Raw genomic sequence first — 22,799 nt, forward strand, 5'->3', positions numbered from 1 at the left:
ACTGAAATTTGGTTACATCATTATGTAGCCTATCATATGTAATATAGACTAGGAAAGACAGACTCATTCAGATCAGTCTATTTGGCCAATCAGCTCTGGGTTCTGAAGCATCTGGATAACTTGGGGGGGGGGCAAGTCTTTCTCTTTCCCTCCCTTATGTTCCTGGCAAGTCAAGTTTCCTGCTGACCAGCTCAGCCTGTGGTGGCAGCCAGAGCCATTCCTTCCTTTTGCAACTTCTGAAATACTGAAGGCCACAGATGGTCTCTGCAGGTCACACCCTAACAATTAGCTCTGCATTGGAGGAGGTGCAAAGTCTGGTTTTAGTTTTTAAAGTAGTAGTAGTTGTTGTTGTTGTTGTTGTTGCTCTTCTTCTTCCTCCTCCTCCTCTTCTTCTTCCTCCTCTTTCTCTTCTTCCCAGAGTGGTACTGGCCCCCAGTTCTCTAGCAATCTCAAAAACTTCATCAAACATACTTACATCCAATGGGAGCATACTAACCCCAAATGTCTGGTAAGCGCTGTTGCCTTTTGTCGATGCTCTAGTTGGTACTCACATCGATCACAAGGCACAAACACTTGTCCTAGAATTCAGATGAATTAAGCACAAGGAGTAACCCCAAGGATATTCTAGGACTTGAAACAAATGCAGGAACCCCAAGAACTGTCGCTACCGTCTCCAACCAGCAGAAAAGAAGCGACAAAACAGATGTCCTTCTCAAAGCAGTTTAGTCAGGAACATAACTATGTGCAGTAAAAAGATCCCCCAACCTCTCTCAGCCATCCCTTTTATACCCTCTAGTCCACTCCCCATCACCCTATTCCACGTAGGCACAGTTCATTGGCACAGGACTACATTCGTCACATCATCTGATCTTTCGTCGTGGTGCGTCTGTGTAGTGCAGTTTAACGGACGTGGGTATCTTGAGGGATATGAGGAAGTCAGTTGTTAGCCATTAGACTTGGAGGCAGTCCCGGGCGCCATCTTGGGGCCGCGGCCAAACCCGCTCCTCACAAAGAACCTGCTCTAAGAAAGCTGCATCAGACAGGAAAAAGTCCCTAATAATGCATTAAAGTCCACACAGCAACTACCATTCTCTACTAAAATGATCTAAGCCAAAAAGAGTTCATGAATATGGACTGAAAATAATATAATTCATTTCCCCCATAGCAATATAGGCCTTGTGTGTTTAGTCACACTAAAGCTACAAACCATTAATGGCTGTAGTCTATACCACAGAAATGTTTGTGTGGTCCTCAGAATGTTCTAAAAAGAAAAATTAATTGTTTTGGTAAACTGATTTTATACAAAGATCTCAAATTTCTGACTTTTCTTGTAAGACCAGAAGCTTGAGAGATATGGATGTGGACCGGTGCATGTGCATGTGTGTATGCATGTGCATGAGTGTGTGTGCATATGTTTGAGTCTCCCTCTCTCTGTGATAACCCCGAGAGAAGCCACTTGCTATCAGCCCATTCTGACCACTCTGCTTACTTAATATTACCTGCCTGTCTTAAAAAGTATTGGATGAGACTCCTTAAACAGTATTTGTATCAATTAGTGCTCATATTCATCTGTGTGGCTTTCTATATCAGAACTACCCCTTCTTGAGAAAAGACCAACATTCAGAAGGACATGTGCACGGCAGGAGAAGACCCTCTCTCATCTTATGTGGTCCTTTCTGCTGGGCAAGGGCAAGTGTTTTGCTGCCCTAAGTTATTGATGGAAAGGGCCATCACAGTGGAGTGACCTCATCAAGGGAAGGATACTGAGCCTGTACCCAGTAGCCCCTGTAAGATGCATGGCAATCCTCTTTGCAGTTTGCCTGTGGCTGAACAGATAGATCTGAACATCACACCATTAAGTCTGGGTAAAGTTGGCTCTCATCTCAGCTACTTTCTATGTCCTCTACTAAACATATATCCTGCAAAGAAGCACATTTGCAAGTGGTGCTGTGGACCTTGTAGAATTTGTGGACCTGGTCTGACCTCCATTGTCATTATCCCTGAATTTGGGATTTGCTGTTTACAAGTTTATACTGTATGATTTCTTTTCTTGACTTCTCTTCTTTTCTCTTTCTCATTTTTTCTTTTTCCCTCTCTTCCTTTTTTTTTTTTAGCAAGTTCTCTTTAGCATCTCAATATGGTATATTCAAGTGTGAGACTTCTTATTTCTTAATTGATAACTGTTTCATTGCAATGTGCAGGAACACCGGGAATTTCAAGCTTCATGTTTGCACGGCCTCAGCTTGAACTGCAACGATGCTGGGTAAATACTTAAATAGAAATAGATGAAAAACATGAAGGCCCAGTGGCATATTGTAACGAGGAAGGCACACATTGGTGGCATGTGGAGTACTTCCTCTTCTCACTGTGAAGTCTTAAGTACACGAGCTAAAAGCTTGCATCCATCCTCACATAACCTCACAGAACGGAACAGTGATGGGCCCTCCTTTGCCCCTAACAGCATCAGAATTCAGAATAAAAAACCCACCTAGAATCTGTTGCCACATCTGAGATTCAGCATTAGCCAGGGGACAGAGAGAAATCCTGTCTACCTAAGAATAAGTCACTCCTTCTCCAAGAAAATAAATAAATAAATAAAAGGATATGTGTCTGAGAGTAACATATCCCTTTGAAGAAAAAGAATAATGTTCTCTCTGTGCATCCTCTCACTCCAAATTGTGTTTTTATGAAGTGTGTACCTTCAAAAACTATTAGAGTTCTTTGCTTCCATTCCAGGAGTTTACATAAAGTCTGGCTATAGTCAGAAATGACCTTACTTGACCTTGGGCTCCATTGACAGATACTTGCTTAGGTTCAATTGTTGTCTGGGGCTTGACAGTGGCACAACAATATTAGTGAAAACAATAGCCAGTTCGTTTATATAGAGTCTTTCTTCCTGTGATTTCAAAGCAAATTTTCAAGCCTAATACAAATGACATTAAAGGGAACCAGCCCAAGACTTGGCAACTGCAGCTTACAGGATACTTCATTCCGCTCAGCAAGCATACGCCGTGTGTGAGTGGTGGCTGACTGTACACTGACCGGTCTCTCTTCCCACAGCTCCCTCATCTGTGTTCGCCCTGCTGCTACCAGCTTCCATGCTGATGGTTTTCTTCCTTGCCAAGTATTAAGAGTTCATTTCATATGAAACTTTCCCTTTGTAGCGCAGTGTTTCCGGCTTTCTCTTTAACAGAGGTCTCACTGAATCATCTGGGTTTTAGCTCAATGAAACCATCATCTTTTTGGGGTGGAGGAGGGGGTCCTTTTTCTTTGTAGTTTTTTAGTTAAGAGTTTTCTAAAAACACAAGTAGTCAGTCAGTACACTAATTGGAGATTGGAGGAGTCTATGGGGGAAAAGACTAAATGTTCATAAAGCTCTTTCTATCATATAGCAATGAGCCCAAAACTGGGAGATTGAGATTTGGTAACACTGAAGTTCAATCTTAGTGGAAACTTCCGTAACCACCTCCTGCACAGTACAATTACCTCACTTCCCTAGAATGTCTGCTCATTTTCTTTTCCCGGCATCCCTTCTATATGAACACCTCCCAGCCAAGTCAATTAAAAAGAAAAAAAACAAAACAAAACAAAACCCTCATTTCCCATCCTTGAATGACTCCTGAGAACCGTCCACCGCTAATGTTAAACCCAGAAGAACAGCAAGTGCTTGAAGGCTTCAGACTGGGAAAGGAGGAAGGGCGGGAGGAAGGGTTATCCATTAAGAGTGGGGTTAGACACAGGAGTGTCATGGCTACTTTGAGATGAAACTCATTTACACAAACCAAGACAGAAATCTGCTAAATACATCTAGGAGGAGATATGCCAGGCATAGGCAACTCCAGAGAACAATAACGGGTCTTTGCGGATGTTTTGCCTTTTCCAAGAGTTGAAAGAGACACAAAGGTGTAGCACATAGAACTCAAACACTTGAAGCATCTGTTGCCTTTGGATCGGTGTGACCCTTCAGCAGAGTCGGGAGTTCTTGCCCACAGATGTGGGCCACAAGGAGCGTGCATTTCTGCCCCACTAGCTCTGAACAAATGTTATGCTCAGTAGTTCCCTCTGTGGCTGACTTACGAATACATCCCCCACTCCTGTGTCTGCCCTTCTGTCTCAGAGCCCCTCCTGGTCCATACATCATCAGATAATTTACTATTTGGGAGAGGGTAACAAGTTTTCAGAAATTCTCCAAAAATTTAACCAGTTACATTTTTAAAAAAGGAAGAAATCAATGTCCAATCCCTCACGAGATCTAAATAATTTCCCCTTTTCACTACTAAAGATTTATTTTAAACAAGTTACATAAAGGAGTGTATTAAGAATCGTTACAAAACCATCATTTTGTTAGATGCCAAAAATTCTTCTTAAATCCTCCACCTTCGTAATGGTATAACCTATATAAAGGCCACAGTCAAAAGCATTCCAGAGGCAAAGGCAGGGCTGCACTTTTAATTATCTCCCGGTATTTCCTCTTTTTCCTTAAAAGGCTTAAATAAACCCACTGGTGTTGAATTTGCCTGGTCTTTCCCAAAATCATTGCCACAGTTTTTTTTTTGTTTTGTTTTGTTTTGTTTTGTTTTTTAAACTGAGCAACACAATTTCTGTTCCCAGTTCATTACTGTCTTTCTCCCAGTCATCCAAATTCAACAAGGAGTGTGGCTCTGAACAAAGCCTTTTACAATGGATTGGATTTCATCTAAAAGCATGTAATTCCACATAGCCAGAAGCAGTTTCTAATCTTTATATATATAGGAACTAACAAGAAAAAAAATCAAAGCCACAGGATTAAGTGGGGGAAAAAAACTGTGAATGAAGTACACTAAGCCATTGCTCAGCTGACTTGAGCAAAGCCCTGTAATGTTTCCCAAGCTAATCACTGCTGCCGGTGGCAAGCATCGGAGAATATGTCTAACAGGTCTCACAGGTCATTATTTACTGAAACGCTACACTGAGTGGTTATTTCTTTGTAAATACTAATAAGCTAGAAAGCTGGCCCCATTTGGAAGAGGGTCAGCAAAGAGGCGTCTGATTAGTGTCAAAAATGACTGCCTCTCTTTGGTAAAGGAATTCCCTAAAGGAAACATAATTCACAATGACAAATGTTGGCATTTTTAGAATTACAAACATTACCTACAACTTGAATTTGGGTTATGAACCTGAAAATGTTCAGGGCTTGTGTGGTAGCTGGTCATGAGTCCCAGTTTTAAAAAAGAAATCCAACTACTTGTGAAAAATATAAAGAAGAACATAACCACACATCTTTGATGCTCAGAAGGGAAAGGGCCCGTGGGAATGTCTGGGGCATGGGCTGAAGCTGGCTGTGTCACTAGTTGGATTTTCTGAGCTGAGTCTTTCAACTACGCTTTCTCAAATTTAGTAAAATCTTTTAATAAAGAAGGAGGAAATGTTGGCTAGGAATAAACAGAGGGCTTTTGTGCCCCACCCCCTCTCATAACTTATTTATCAAGCATATGAATTGAGTAGCTATGCTGCCTTTAGTTTGGAAAGCATAAAGGTAATGGTGTCACTGCAAATGATAAACTGGTCATGAGTATAGTTACCCGGCTCTGTCTGGCATGCCCATGAACATTCTTTTACTTAAAGGTACACAATAGCAAAGTGTTTGCTAAAAGCCACTGCTTACCTGCTTATGATGAATATACGCATGGACCTTCACTGAAAAGGAAAAGCTCTAGAGCACCTCTCATGAAACTTCAGAGACATCTCAGTACCAAGGCGCTTTATTTATGACACCCTTAACTTTAAGGTTAATGTACATGGCACTGTATTGTATTAGCATCTGCTACATGGGCATGTTCTTCCAACTACTGCTTCCCAACCTTCCTAATGCTGCAACCCTTTAATACAGTTTACTCATGTTGTGGTGCCCACCCCCCCCCAACCATAAAATTATTTTCATTGCTGCTTCATAACTGTGACTTTGCTACTGTTATAAGTTGTAATATAATTATGTATGTTTTCCACTGGGGGTCACAACCGACAAGTTGAGAACCAGTGCTCCAGTCAGTGACTGGTTTATATGTTCTTTCATAGTGTGGAAATAATTCACTATATATATTATACTCCTTTTTTCTTCTTAAAAAAAGGTTTAAATATTCAGAAAATATGAAATGTTATTTGCAAAGAAAACATTTAGAACTTCTGGTTGCTCTCTGGGGTTAGTTTGTTTGTTTGCCTTTCTAAGTACTATTCAAGCTAAAAGATACCAGTGTGGGTTTTGGTTCAGTTTGCCAATCACTTACATTTACTGTACGGCTGCAAAATCACAAACAAAACAAAACTATTTTCAGTATATTTTTTAACCAGAGAAATGATTTTGAATCTGAAAGATTATGCTAAACATTTAGTATCAGAAATGATACAGAAAGAGAAATTTAAATATTTAAGTTCAAGACAGTTCTGCAAGTGAAAGGAAAAACAGATAGATACTGTACATCAAATTTGTTCTCATGGGTGCACTTTCTTAATGCCAAAATCCCTGTGTGACTTCTCTGTCTCCCATCATGTAATGGAAGACAATACATTCTGAAGTTACCCCATTAACCTCCATCCTCACCACAGAAGAAGCAAACTCTTGTCTACTTAGATTTGGGGGGGAGACCCATGTCCTTCTAAGTGTCAGACTTAAGCAAAGACCTGTGCTGTGAGCCAGAGCTGATCAAAAGATCAAAGCCCCAGGCCACTTACAATAAAATAAGAGGGAAGCCCAAAGAACCAAAGAAACAAAGGAGATGATTAAGAGATAAGGATCAGTCTCAAATATGACATTTCATCCTGATCATATGCTGAGCAGATGCTCAAAAGACGAAACACAAAGATAGTTGCTCACTTGACCTTATCTTTGTGTTCCTCCTTTTTTCTTTCTCTTTTAGAATGAGAGTGTTTGTTTGTTGAATAATGTTTTGATTTCATCTTGCAAAATTCTATGTGCCCATAAGGCTGTGTGTGGATGGATACAAGGTTGCTGTAAGGCAGTGTGTGTGTGTGTGTGTGTGTGTGTGTGTGTGTGTGTGTGTGTGTGTGTAGATACAAGGTTGTTGTAAGGCTGTGTGTGGATGGATACAAGGTTGCTATAAGGCAGTGTGTGGGGGTGGGCAGTGTGTGTGTGTGTGTGTGTGTGTGTGTGTGTGAATACAAGGTTGCTATAAGGCTCTGTGTATAGATAGATACAAGGTTGCTGTAAGGCTGTGTATAGATGGATACAAGGTTGCTGTAAGNGATACAAGGTTGCTGTAAGGCTGTGTATAGATGGATACAAGGTTGCTGTAAGACTGTGTATAGATGGATACAAGGTTGCTATAAGGCTGTGTACAGATGGATACAAGGTTGCTGATTTTCATTGCTGTACCTACAGCCCAAATCACATAATCAAGTATAATAGACTATTTCCATGAAAGAGTAAAAAGAAGCCCGCTCTAAGTACACTGCCTGTCTATGATTATTTGCCTCTGTTGGACTAATAGGAGTATAGTCCTTATGAAATATTCAGTGTAAATTTATATAAGTACAAAAATTGCCTATGAGTATTTAAACAAGACTCAAACTTTACAGAAAATAATATACAGGTAAGTGTGCTTTGGAAAAGCATCTCAAATTACTCCAAATACTGCTTGGTACAAATTGACTTAAATGGGTTACTGAAGTGGGCCTCTCAACTGCAAAGATGGTGTCTGTTTGTTAGAAAAGCTCAAGATATAATATTGGGATTACAGTTTTGGTTATTTTACTGTACATAATTAAATATATACTTAATATATTAAAGTACTCTGAATCAGAGTTAGGCAAACAATAAAACATAATTTTATAAAGTCTGATTTTTTTTTTATGCTTTCATAATTTAAAACAGCTTTGTGAATCAGACTGCCTCAGCTCATGCTCAACTGATACAAGGTCTGGGGAGGTCCCTCGGCTGGTAAGGGCTGGGGAAAGGGGGGGAGACTGGAATGGGAGGATTAAACAGAGAGAAGAATGGGGAGAGGTAAATGAGGAATGGAATAAGGGGGGACAGCTAAAACTAAGGGTCATTTGATGGGTCCTATGAAATCTACTACAATAGAAGCTCCATACGTGTGTGTGTGTGTGTGTGTGTGTGTGTGTGTGTGTGTTATATTTAAGAATATATATTTCATAGATAGATAATAGATACATAGATACATACATAAATACATATATATGTAGATGGAAGAACTCTAAATGTAATCACCAAATAATAGTTACACAGAGACAAAGCTCCAACAAGACATCTCTTGCCACCAAGTGAAGACTCCAAGCCAGGAATAAGTTAAATCAAACTGAGTTGTTAGCTAAAGGGGTTCTATGGAAACTCCCAAACAACTCAGATGGTTGCCAAGGCTATTGATTGTTCTCCACATACTGAGGATAAGGCTCTAATTGTGAAGACATAAATATCTCCCTGAACTGGGAGACATCGAGCTTGTGCCTGACTTAAAAATTGACCCCTACTGACTAGTAGTCACGGTACTAGAAGGTACTTTGCATTCTACTAAAGAAGAAAACACAGGAACTCTTTGATCTACAGTGGTGACCTGACTGCACAATATGCTGGTACAATAGCGGCCCAGTCATTGTAGGATTAACCAACCACTATCTGCTTTGATATAAGCCCCAGTTCAAAGGATGGAACCCATGCCTGACACTGCTCAAGTGGCCAAGAACCTGAGACTAGATTAATCATGGACCCAGAAGAAAACCAAATCAAAGGCATAAAAGTTCACATCCACATATAAAAGCATACATCCCATATTTGTCTTTTGGGGTCTAGATTAACTTATTCAGGATGGTTTTGTTTTGTTTTGTTTTGTTTTGTTTTGTTTTGTTTTTCTAGTTCCATTCATTTACCTGTGAATTTTGTGTAGGTTTGTTTTCAACATCTGAGTAATATTCCACTGTATAAATCTACCACATTTTCATTATCCATTTATCTGTTGATGGACATCTAGGTTGTTTCGAATGTCTATTATGGACAGAGCAGCAGTGAGCACGCTCTAGCAAATGTCTCTGTAGAGGATGAAACATCCTTTGAGTTTATGCCAAAGAGTGGTATAACTGGATCTTGAGGAAGATCTATCATTCTTCTAGAGGAATATAGCTATAAAATAACTCCTATGACATTCTGCTATAACCATAGATTAGGTCTCAGCCAGCCTTCATCAGAAATGCTTCCTCCTGCTGTAAATGGGAACAAACACAGAAATACCCAGATAGACAATTTGCAAAGAATCCTAAATGGGACACCACTCAGTCCTAAATGGAATGTCTTCATCAAACCCTGCCCCTCGGGGCTTAGTGAACTATGTAGAAGAAGAGAAGAAGAAAGATTATTAAGAGCCTGTAAGGACGGATAACAACACCAAAGAAACAGTGCCTTCCAGACACAGGGACTGTGGTAGCATGGTCTACATAAGAGCCTGCGTGGGTCCTAGCCAGATGGGGCTCAGCATTGAGAAGGAAAGTGGACATGTGCTCCCATTTCTTACCTACAAGCTATCTTCAATTGGCAGGCCACTCACAAAGAAAGAATAGTTTTCTCCAATGGAGACTCACAGGTCAAAAAAAAAAACCACACTTAAGAGCAGGCCCTATATGCAGCAGTCAACAGCCGGCACAAAATGAACTCAGTGGTATTTTTGGAGATTTTTGTCTCTGGGTGCTTTGGGAAATAATTTTTTTTAACCTTATGGGTCTTTTGATTACATACTATGGTTTCCAGTTTTGTGGGGTCTTTTATGGGTGTGTGTGTGTGTGTGTGTGTGTGTGTGTGTGTGTGTGTGAGATGCTTTTTCTTTGGGCTTTTTTTGTTTGTTTGTTTTGTTTAACTCTGGTTTGATTTTTTTTTTTAATTTGCCTGTTTCTTTTCTTTTTCTTTTCCTTTTCCTTTTCCTTTTCCTTTTCCTTTTTCTTTTTCTTTTTCTTTTTCTTTTTCTTTTTCTTTTTCTTTTTCTTTTTCTTTTTGTCCTGTTTGTTTTCTAAAGAGGGAGGAAGAAGGCTTGGCATTTGGGGATGGGTAGGCAGAGAGGATCGGGACAGAGCTGAGGGAAGCTACCCTGCTTTGGTTTTTGTTAAGTTGTGCAGGCTCGGAGTCCATGTCACTTTGGCTTTAACATGGGCTGTTTCCATTTAGATTTATGATAAACGAGAAAGACAGTGACCGTAGAGACTGTCATAAAAATAAAGAGTTGCATGATGCATTTATAACTGAAAGACTAGTATGACTCCGTGCAAGACTATTTTATATGGAATTAGAAGGCAACCCACACTCTCAGGAAGTCCCTAGGCATGCTAAGATAACCTCTTTAAAAGCCTTACCAAGTAAAACATGCATATACAGAAAGTTGCCAAAAACCAAAAAATAAAAAAATAAAAAATAATAAAAAAAAACTTACAAAACCCAAATAGAGTTCAAACACTTCATTTGATTAAAAGTTAAAAAAAAAAAAAAAACAAAAAACTGGAATGTTTCCTTTGATTTTTTTTTCCCTTTGGATGCTAGGGCTACATTATGAAATTGCTTTTTAATTCCCCATACGGTGATTATATAATCATGCTTTTACCAGCTGTGAACATAGTCTCTCTCCTGATAACATTTTATTTTTAAAGGAAATTGCCTTTGAAGAAAATATTTTGATATTATGCAGCAACATAAGAAACAACAACAATAAAAAAAAAAGCCAAAACAAAGATCATAAAAAGCAAGTAAGTTTAGTTGGTCTGTGGGGAAAAAAGAGGAATAATTGCTGCATAAGATAAAACAAAATCAGCCACGCATGTAGGGGAAACCATTGGCTTGTTCCACATAAACAGAACAGGCTGGCAGCCCCCTTTGTCTATGTTCCAACCAAAGGGTGTTTTGATATCTTTGGGACACAGTCAAGTGTCGAGACTCTCAGGTCCCCACTGTTCTACTGAATCTTCGTAAATCTTCGTACTACCTGGAACCTTCACTTGTAGGTATAGAGAGATACCTGCATCTAGGAAGGCTGGGTGAAGGCAGCTCCGATCAGGCAATGTGGAGAACGAAAGGAAACGGCCCTTTTCTGTTCCTCGTCCATCTCTCCAGGGCCCCGAGTATGGAATGTGCAGAGGAAAAGATAGCTAGAGGATAGGCTGCCAACATCAAGGGGCACCGAGGGTATAAATCACTGGGAAGAAGGCACTTACCCTGCTTCTGACTCTACCCATTACATGCCATTAGCATTACCCCTGAACCCTTTGCACCCCGACTCTACCCCACAGTGTGGCAAAGCTGTGTCCAGACATTGCTAGGTTCCCTCTCAACAAGGAACAAGGATAGGCAACCCAGCTGAGAAGCTCTGCCACCAGTGTGTCAGAGCTCATCAGAGGCCATGTCCTGGCCCGGCTCCAGACATTGTCTCAGGCTCATTCCCCAAGTGTAAAGCATTTACTTTGTTCCAGGTTCTAGACCGGACACTGGGGATTCTGAGCTAAGGAAGACTGCATCCTTGCCCAAAGAGAAACTACAGTGTATAAGGGGAGCTAGAAGTGTGCACAAATGTAAACAAGTCATGCTACAAATGGGGTGGGAACTATATAGCTCCACATCCAAATAGGTGGTTCCCATAGTGCTCCACAAAGCTCACAGAACTGCCCAGCCTTTGTAGACAGTAACTCTTTTAATTTCTCAGTGGCAAAAGTATTCTGGGGCCTGGAGAAAGCTGTCCTAGAACAAATTAGCCTTGTGATCCAACCTGCGTTAAGACAGAGGCAAAAGCCAACACGAAATACGATCGGTTTGGGGACTACCTTGTCTCAAAGAGGGAGTAAGAGTCTCTGGTGATCAAAAAGATAGAGGGGAGATGGAACACTACACTGCTGCACCCCAGGAATGGAATCACAGACAACCGTTTGGTGAAAGTGTATGCTGGAGGGTGTGGAGCTGCCATCGCTGGGCTGCAGAGAGCCAGGAAAGGAAAAGCCGTCTTTATTCTAAGTATTGGGAGAAAGCCCAACCAACAGTTTCAACTCAAGGGGAAACAAACTAGCTGGGTATGTGGACACACAATTATAATTGTGGTATTCTGTGGGGTTGTGGGGAGCCCCAGACTTAGAAGTTTAAGGCTACCCTGGCCTTAGTGAGGTCCAGTCTAGCCTGGGCTAGGTAGACCTTGTCTCGAGAGAAAAAAAAAAAAATCAAAGGTGGGAGTGGGATATCAAGATGTTGGCAGGTGATTTTAAAAGCAAGGATGGAGCAGATGTAAACAGAGATCAATCTGAAGTACTACACTGGACAAAAAGAGCAGAAAGTGAACCCAGGAGAAAGGACATTCCTCTTGATAGAGAGGACTGGGGAGTCACTGATGAAAGAGAACAAACTTTCTTTTTCTTTCTCTGACTTATTAATTTATTAAATTTTTATCCATGAGTCCCAAATTTGATCATATCCACCCCAACTCCCACCAAACCCCTCAGTGCTCCCCCTGAGTGCTCCCCACCCGGCTTCATGTCTTCTTTCTTCCTCCTGTTCTGGCTCCTCTTCCTCACCCTCGCTCACCCTGCTGATCTTTCTCCTCCTCCTCTTCCTCCCCAGTCTATAGAGTCTCATTAGTGTTTCCTATAGGCACGTGGATGCAAGACCATTCCTAGAGCGTCCTGTCAGCAGGCACACCATCAAAGAAAACACGGCCCTTCCTCCCCCAGCAGCCATCAACTGCCAATAGCTTCTCAGATAGGGATGGAGCTGGGTGAGCCCTCCCCACAGCCATGGTTGACCTGCGACTGTCTTGATCTTGCACAGGTTGCCACAGTGGCTGTGTGGGTGTGACTGTAACAGCCATGCCATGGTCAGCAGACACCATTTTACCCATGTCTACCTATTCTCTGGCGCTTGTATTTCCCCTTCCCCCCTTTCCATACAAACCCTCCTAGTGCACAGTCCCTTGCACATGCTCTCATTGACGTGACCCAGAAATCCGAGTCTATGACTTTTAAATTGCAGCAATGCAAAACAAAACAAAAATGAACAAAAAAAACCGTCTACCTATACTAACCATCCTTTGGTTCTTTTCAACAGTTCGGGATTAATAAATGATGACGTCATTAAGAAACATTTTCAGAAGGTTAAAAGCATACAAACAAGGGATGGAGAGATGACTCTGTGCTTAAGAGCATCTGCTGCTGTTGTGAAGGACCTGGGTTCAGTTCCCATCACTTACACAATGGCTCACAACCACCTGTAATTCCAATCCCAGGGGTTCCAATGCCCTCTGCTGACCTCCACAGGCAGCAAGCATTCATGTGGTGCACAGACATACATATAGGCAGACACATACAAAAAGTAGAAAAAAATAAATCTTTAAAAAAAAAAAACATTTGAAGACACATCCTGTTTTATGCTGAGAGGGGAAAGCACTGAAAAGACAGGAGCCAATCAGGTTTGAACTTGTGCTGCGTAGCCTTAGCGGGGTCTGTTTTATGCGTTGGACTCACATTGTCATCTTTATGAGTAGCAAGTTTTAAAAGCAAGACAGGCTTTTTAGAATTCTTGTAAGGTTAAATTTTTCTGAAAGAACTTTTCATCAAAAGGCTTAAAGACAAGCAAAGCGTCTTCTACGCACTTGAATGAAAGGGTTCCCCCACCCCTTTCCTTTGCAGCTATCAATAGTTTAAGTCAGAAAAGGCGTATGGGGAAATCTAGGAAGCCGTTTGCACTCAGCGGCTGTGTCCAGCTGAATTACTCCAGTCCACCTCTGCAGAGGTTAAGCATTAACAGGTGCGAGGAGACTTTTGTTAAGAATGACATCATCACGCCATTTAATGCTCATGTCAGATCTGTTCCCCTACAATGCAGCAATTTTTCCTTTTCTGCTCACTTCAGTGGTCTTGTCTTCTCCACTCTGTGTCCCTCATCCTAGTCCCTAACTTATCCCTAAAACAGGGTGCTAATTTCCCCTCCCCTTTCAGAACGCCACACTCCACCTGAGTCATTTCGCTTCCCTCACCCCAAGAAAGTTGGCAAGTGCATGATCCACACAGACCCTTCTGTCACAGCATTGATAAGGAACTGTGGCCTTCTATCCCTGTTTCTCAATGGAGTGTGCTAGGCCGAGACAACAAGTGGCAGGGGCAGGCACTTAAGGTGCATGGCAATTGCTGCAGCTGTGTAAGACTATGTTGTATTCGACACCCATGCCTGTGGATAAAACTCTACCCTCTTGCTTTCTTTGTGATTGAGGTTCAGCATATAATAGGCAGAGTTTGACTTTCACAAACCTGATAAGACCCTCTCCTAAAATGTAACTTATTAGCCATTTCCAACTTATGCCAACCACCTGTTTACACACACACACTTTCTTGGATTTTGGTTTTTTGGGGTTTTTTTGTATATGCACTTTTTACTGGATATTTTCTTTACCCATTCTTTACTCTCTGTCTCTCCACTTCCCTCTTTCCAGTTCCCCAGTCTTTCCTCAATAATAGCAGAGAGGAGAGTTCCTACCATTCTAAGACACTAGTGAATCTAAGATCACCACTGCTTAAGCCCGGGTTGATTTTTTTTAAAAGACTGAATTTTGTTATACTCATTTTGGAGCATGACATTTAGTGTTTCTCATTCTGAGCAGCCCTGTACAGCTGGGATCTTCTAATGTTACCTATATATAAAAAAAAAAAAACTAGCAGAATGTCTTCATGCCAAGTGACACAGGTCCTCTGACCTTGCCTCAGAGGTAACAAAAGGAGACAGAAGCAGAAGGCAGGGGAAACAGAAACTCAAGTAGTCAGATCCTTGATCCCTGTGAACTGAAGGTTACCCACACACTGAAGGAACAGAAGAGGGTGGGACGGAGGCGGGCACAGAGCCAAAGGGAGATGGCGGAAGACAGGGAAAGCTGAACGGGAAGAACTGGGAAGAGCAGAGCAATTGTCTCTTCTCCCTCGAATGAGGAAAGCAAGACTTGGAAAGTTTAAGAAACTTGCTCAAGATGTCTGAAGATGCAAGCCGCCTGAACCCGGCTGGATCTGACTCTGGAGTGAGTTCCCCGCCCATCTCAGGCCCCAGAGTAGGGTCAAGGGTCCGTCCACCATCCACACTCGGGCAAGTACTCTACCCTAAGCCATCGCCAAGCTGCTGAACAAGTTATGTCAGCAAGGAGTGAAGAAGAGAACAGAATCTGGGCAGTGGCAGACTAGGCTTTTAGGAAAAGCTTAAATTTCCTTAGAAGTAGAGAAATAAAATTTGGGCACTAAAATCAATTTGAAGATCCCCTGGTCTGGCTGGACTATTTTCAGAAGATTAAAATGAGGATACTAAACACTAAAGTTTGTACAGTTGGAAAAAGAGGGACCCTCTTTCTCCCCAAACCCAGCGACACGCTTCAGAGACAGGCCTCTAATAGTCAGGCTGAGGCTGTAAGAATCAGTGGATTGCTCTGGGTTGTGGGGGAGCAGTAAGGGAGAGTGGTTGGGAGTGGCTCTTCCCACCATTACCCACTGGAGTTTAAGATCAAGTTTAAGGTGCCAGGAACATGTCCCCTCTCTCCTTCCTGGGCATGGTGTCTGGCAGAAGCTCCGTTACTGGATGTCTGAGGGTTCATTCAGTGACAGTGAGGCAGACAACACTCCTGGGTTGGCTGACTCCTATTGCTTGTGTTGGAACAAGCTGGCTACAGGGAATTCCACACAAGTGCTCCTAGCATTCCACATTCTTGGACGAGACCAGCGCTTCACAAGACCGTGGATGGCTTTGTTACGTCTTATCTCCGAATCTGCACTTGGAGGCTTTCCTTCCCTTTGCAGGTGCTCCCATTTCCCTCATTATTGTTTATTAGAAAATCTTGTGGCCTTCCAAAGTCATTCTTATGCTAAGGAAGGTCGAGTGTGATAACATATTTGTGTTGGCCCTGAGTGAGGACAAGGCAAATACCAAAAGTCACATAATCATGACTCTAACTGAAAGTGGTGCTTCATGCATAAACAAAAGTCCCCTCCCCCAAGGGGGGGTGTCAGGAAAGTCGCAGACACACACAGAGAGAAGGCACAAGGTTGCTGCTGCAGCTGCTGGCGCAACAAATCCAGTCACTTCAGCTCAGAGAAAGCTGTAGCTGGGACTGCCTTGATTCGGGGACTGTGTGTGTTAGTCGGCAGTATTTCTCCAGGCAAAATAGTGTCTGATGAGGCCTAGCCTGGATCAAGCATGGGAATATATTGTGGTTGTTTTAATGAGAATTGAGGTGGGGAACATGGCAGCACGCAGGAAGCTATGACACTGAATCAGTAGCTAAGAACTTATACCATATACAAAAGTTGAAAGTGTTGAGGTGGGAGCTGGGACTGACATGGGCCTTTGAAATCTTAAAGCCTACTGTCAGTGACACACCACCTCAGACAAGGCTGAAACCCTGTCTTGAAAACAAAACCAAAATACAAAGCCAAGACAAGACCAAACAAACAAACAAACAAACAAAAACACCCCAAAATCAAAAACAAGACATTCAATATAGCCCCCCAAAACACATGTTCACATGTACACAGGAGTATGTACACATGTATACACACACAAAATGTAACCAAACATAGACTGGTCCCTCCTCTTACAGAGCATCAACGGAAGATAAAAAGAGCCCTATCAGATGAACACAAAAATGCACCTTCAAGCACAACAGAAGCACAGCCGGAGGAGAGTGAGCGCCTGTGGGCTGCGTGGGAAGCTGAGGATGAGACAGTGTCTCAGGTAGCCTTAGCCTCTGCTTCGATTGGGGTTTTTCCAATCACCAGCATCTTACCACCTATGCTATGCAAGGGAAGTGAAAATACAGGAGACTTCTGCCATGCAAACAGCGAGTGAAGCAATGGCTGTAAATGGCTTTGAAAATTACAGTCTTGTGATCCACAAGGCACTTGAACAAAGAAGTTTCAAATGTCATGAACTAAAACACAAATAACTGTTCTATGTTCCTAAGGAAGCAAGCGGACTGAGTAGATTTTGTTATGTAATTCTGAGTACATGAAATCACTCATATCAATTTAATCATAATTTTGTAGTTCCCCATAAGTGAAGCAATATGTTAAAGCAGCCATGATTTGACTTTTCATTCACTTTTGCCACCAATTTTAAAAGCATGCCATTAATGTTTTGTGAAGTGTGGTTATATGATATATCCACCTATTTGCTTAATTATAAAGAGATAAGTTAAACCAATATGAGATGTCTTTGTCATATTGATAAACCTTTTATAATCACAGATGGTTCATACAATATGGTAGTACACTAATATATATGCCTTTACTATAAACATTATTTGAACAATATAAAAATATATTTTATAGATTCCATTTTCTTGTCAACCATAATTTGTCTCTTCTAAAATTATAAAGAAATTTAAAAGCCTAAGCAGATCTTCAAGTCACATAATGTTTAACTAACTTTTCAAGTTGCTTTGCTTAGCTTATGGTCGAAGCCACTCTGTGAAGTGATCAAAACAAAAAACTAAGGCTTTGAATGGTTAAGTGGCAAGGTCAGATGGCTGGGAAATCACCGAGTTGGAAGGACCAGTGCCTTACTCCTTAGGGTAAGGGTCTCCCCATGTCCCATTATAAATCACCTAGGAAGAATGTCGTATTAATTGCCTTTTTACTGTTGGGATGAGATACCTGGCATTAAGAAAAAATAGTTTATTTGGGCTCACAGTTTCAGGGCACAGTCCATAATGTTAGGGAAGGTGTGGCAGCTGGATTGATCTTAAAAGACCCAGCCCAGTGTGGGTGGTACCAATCCCTAGTCAGTTCATCACATTGCATATATAGTCTGGAGGCAGAGGGATGAAGGCTTGTCCTCAGCTTGCTTTCTCCTTTTTATTCACCCTAGGATCCTAGCCCATGAACTAGTCCTATTCACATTCAAAATAGGACTTTCTACCTCAGTTAAGGCCCTCAACACGTACCCTCATAGACATACTCAAATGTCTATCTCTCAGGTGATTCTAAATCTTGTCCCATCACAATCAAGATTACTCATGGCAGGTGTTATCCTCAAGACAAAGAGTGCATTCTCATTTAATTTCAGATATCCTGACCAAAAGCACCTTAGAAGAGAAAGGTGTTCATTTCAGCTAGCACCTCCAGGTTATAACCCAGTATTGTGAGAAAGCCAAGCCAAGAGCTTCTAACAGCTAGACATACCACATCCGGGGGGGGGGGTGCAGAAAGGAATGAATGCATACATCCTTGTTTGCTTGCTTCTACTCAGCTCAATTTCTCCATCCTCATACAACCAGCATCCCTGCCTAGGGAGTGGTACCACCTACACTGGACTGGATCTTCTAAGATCAATTATCTTAATTAAGACAATCACATACACACATGCCCACAGACCAGCCCTATGAAGACACTCTTTCATTTATAATCACTTCCCAGGTGGTTCTACATTGTGTCAAGGTTACAATCAAAGCTGATGAACTAACCAACACAGACATCCTCCATAGCAGAACAGCTGGATGTTGAGTAGTCCCCTTAAGTACTTCATCAAGAATGAGTACAAAGCACTTGGTTATCCTAGTTAACTTTTAACTGTTCATTGACACAGCATGAAGTCACCTGATACACAACCTCAACTGAGGAATTTCCTAGGTTGGATTGGCCTTCGGGAATATCTGCAGGGGATTATCTTGATTACTAATTGATACAGGAAAGCCTGGTCCTCTGTAGGCCAAGTCATTCTATGAGTAGGTAGCCCAGGGCTGTTTGAGGAAGCTGTTAAAGCCATGTGCTCATGAGCGAAATAGCAAGCATAGTTTCTGCTTGAAGCTCTTGCTAACTCCTCTCAATGGCAGACTAAGACCTAGGAATGTAAGCCAAATAAACCCTTCCCTCCATTAAGTTGCTCATAGTCAGAGTGCATTATTACAGCAACAGAAAGGAAAGTGGGACATTGGCAAAAAGTCCTTTGATCACCAAATGGGATTAGTTGTTTCAGTTTCTCTGTATCGTGCACTTCCTGAAATGCTTTGTGCACTGATATTTGGTCCTGGTGACTCGACCAACATCTCCCTCCAGATCTCCCTCACACACTGATGATTAAGCACCATTTCCAGAGACATCCATTTCACCCATATAAGTAGAATAGCCCTACGCGTACTGACACATGTCTTTCCCAATAAACTCCCTCATACTGATCCAGATGTGTGTGCCAAAGGTAACTGTTAGCTACCAAAGCCCACATAATGGGTATTCTCATTTCTATGCTACCAGCAACTGGGGAATGCAATCAAAGGGGCAAAGCCTCTTAAGCACAATGAAACTATTGGGAATGTAGAAACCAGGATCACATTGTTACACAAATATCCTCCGTCAGTAACATGGAGTCCCTAACGTTTGTTGATTTGGTTGTAATCACAACTGGGGGGGGAGGGGAAGAACAGGACAAAACCACCAAGAATAAAAAGTCTTGCATGAAGAAGTGGATAGCTCTAATTTCCTTCTTTTCCTTCATCAAGATGTACAGGATGGCAGTGAGTGGTAGCACCAGACATAGGTGCGTGTGGGAGCTCCAGACCAACAGCTGGGCAGCAGACAGGCGACCTGCTCAGCAGGAACAGTGTGGGGCATTGCTTTCAGGACTCATCCCTAGCCGTTCTCAGAGCCTCAAAGTCGGAACTAATGCTTTTACCAACGGGCAGATCTGTGGGAAGATTTGGAACTGTCACTTGCTGATCACTGCCTAGTTTATCTGATGATATACACAGTCCTGAGACAACAAAAATAACCCCCCTCTCCTCCTAGCGAAGTATTCTGAATAAGTAGAATACATTAAACAAGTCTGAATACTTAGGCGGTGCTTGGAAATCCAAACTGGGGCTTCTGTCCTCAGAGCAGCTACAAGGTTATATGGTGGTTTGAATAGGAATGGCTCCATAGATTCATGTGTTCGAATTTTTTTTTTTTTTTTTAGAGGCATGTCCTTGTTGGAGGAAGTGTGTCACTGTGATGGCCGGCTTTGAGATCATATATGCTCAAGCTACACCCAATGTGGGACACAGTCTCCTTCCTATGTAGAACTCCCAGCTCTTTCTCCGGTACCATGTTTACCTGCATGCTGCCATGCTCTTTACCACGACAATAAGGGACTAAACCTCGGAAACTGTAACCCAGCCCCAATTACATGCTTTTCCTTTATAAGAGTCGCCACGGTCATGGGGTCTCTTCACAGCAATGAAATGCTAACTTAGGTTGAATTTCAACCTATGTCCCTGGAATATCAAAAGAAAGGTTCAAAGATCTCTGGAGAACTCTGTGTTCTAAATGGCAGTCTTTCATCTGGCTCAATCAGCTACAATAAGCAGCCATGTGGCGTGGTTCTCTCCTCCATGTTTTCTTTTTTTTCCTAGATGAGCCTAAGGAATGCTGGTGGTTACTGTGGGCAGTTTATAAATGGACATTGGGACCTGGGTTGGGGTGGAGCACTGAAATATAGTTGTCTTGAGATGCCTTTCTAGAGAGAAGTTGAGGACTATACCTGAGGACTAACAATGGCAGAAGGGAAGGACCCAGCTCAGTGTGGCCAGAAGTTAGTATCAAGAATGCTATTGTCTCCTCTTCATCGTCTCCCTGCAGTTCCCTGTGCTTGTTTCTGTTGCTAAGACACCAAGGGGTTAGTCCTACTGTGGTTCAAGCATCCTGTGAGTTGCCTACAACTCTACTGCACGTGACTCCTAGGTCATCTTTGTCAGTGAAGCCCTAATCATGCCATCTTGGAATAGGTCTGAGAAGGGCAAGGTTTCCTTCCAAGAACACTGACTGCACATCCTCTCCTCTCTCTCCTAGCACGTTGTAGCTGCACTTTCTAGATGCTGAAGAGTCCCCCCCCTTTTTTTTTCAGTGCATTCCTGTGCTATCTTAGGGGCTGTAAAGAGCAACCACATCTTCTGCTTTCCCATGCAGTTCTTGCAATGTTCTTCTGAGGTAGGGAATTCAGAGAGAGAGAGAGAGAGAGAGAGAGAGAGAGAGAGAGAGAGAGAGAGAATATCTCATGATTTGTCCAAAGTCACAATGCTAGTAAATAACAAGTGGAGACTGAGCCAAGGTGATGCCAGGCAGAGCCACTCCATAACCCCCACAGAAGCTTCTTTGAGTCTTCATCTGCAGCATAGTCAAGCTAACCCTCGGGTCACTAGGAAACAACTCAAACTCCAGGTGTTGCTTGTTGGTCCTGCTTATAAAGCAAACCACCTCAGCACAAATATATTTCATCCCCATCATGCCCCAGCTCCGGCCCCGTCTACACAGCATGCCTGGAAGAGGCAAGTAAACAGATTTAACTGACTTAACGTGCCTCCCTGGCCAAACATCATAAAATGGAGCAGTGTGCATCCTGCCCTAATTCTGCCGGGAGTCTCAGACCTGCCTTTCTTCCCCGCAGGAACGGAAAATGGTTTGAGTGAGATGGGAAGCCAGCCTTCCCTCTCTCCTCCTCCCCCCCGCCCCCCCCCTCCAGCTTTCAAAGTTTCTCAGAGCACATTACCGTTCAACTGGACTAAGTCATTAAGTGAAATCATCTGCACAACAGTCTTCCCCAGCTGAGCGGTAGACGGATTCCATAAAACAGTTGCATGGAAACATCTCCAGGGAAAACCAGAGGGCACTGACACATCGGTGCTTCATTAGTCCCACAAAGAGCGTGCTGGTTCTGGATATCATCTTTCCAGGAATCATCTAACCTACGGTGGAACTTCACTCCAGAGCCCAGCTGGTGGCCACTCTGCGCTGCCTCCAGACATGCATGGTCTTCGCTCACGGCTCTATAGTGCTTAGGGAAAAGGAAGGCAGGCTGGGCCACCCACCGGAGCCAGGAATCCAAGACCTGAAATTCAACAGAGACCACAAGGCCCCAAGGGGATAGGAAAATAAAACCCCTAGACCAATACATCACTCAGGGGGCTGGGCCAGGGGCTATGGAAAGCCCACTGGGAACAAAGGCCTATTAATTGCCAGTGCCCCAAAGGCACAAGCCAGGGAGCCTTCAGTTCAAAATGAAGAAGAGCAAGGAGGACCATCTGGCTAAACTGAGCCTGGCAAAAATATGTGTAATAATGCCGTCATTTAATTAGTTACTATGTTTTTCTTACCGTGGTAAAGGCTTTATATATTTTCGCTACGTTGTGTAGATCACAATAAATATAAAACACAAAAGAGAGGCAGACTGCGAGGGATTAGTTTAATTAGTGAAAAAAACATTAAACAGCTGACCTTGTAAATACTCCCTTTAAAACCTCAAACTTAAAAAACATGTTCCAAATGTCTTCCAGGGTCTGCCAGGCTGGAACAATAGGCCACCAATATCGCATCCCTTCGCCACTGTTGGCAGTTGAGTAGGGTCGCTCAGCGATGGCTCAGGGTCTGGAAACAATAAGCGGGGTGTTCAGGTTCAAAGGTACATTAAGAACTCGTATGCCCTGGGGACCCAAATGAGGTCCTGGGGAATTTGAGTCATATCAAAACCTTTCAGCAGGGGAGATTTCAACCCCATTAGAAGAAGAAGAAGAAGAAGAAGAAGAAGAAGAAGAAGAAGAAGAAGAAGAAGAAGAAGAAGAAGAAGAAGAAGAAGAAGAAGAAGAAGGCGGCAATGCCAGTTGTAAAGGTTTAGAAATAATCATTATGAGTTAGTGTTGTTCCTGCCTTCTTCTATAAGCTGGTAAATAATAATATTTTTTTTAAAAAGGTGTCAACCTGGATATTTGAGCACTGTCCTCCCCAGCCCCCCCCCCCAGCCCCCGGCTTTTCACTTCTGGTAGAAATGTGAATTAAAAAAA

This window comes from Mus pahari, chromosome 8 (assembly GCF_900095145.1).
Source record: "Mus pahari chromosome 8, PAHARI_EIJ_v1.1, whole genome shotgun sequence".
Taxonomy (NCBI): Eukaryota; Metazoa; Chordata; class Mammalia; order Rodentia; family Muridae; genus Mus; species Mus pahari.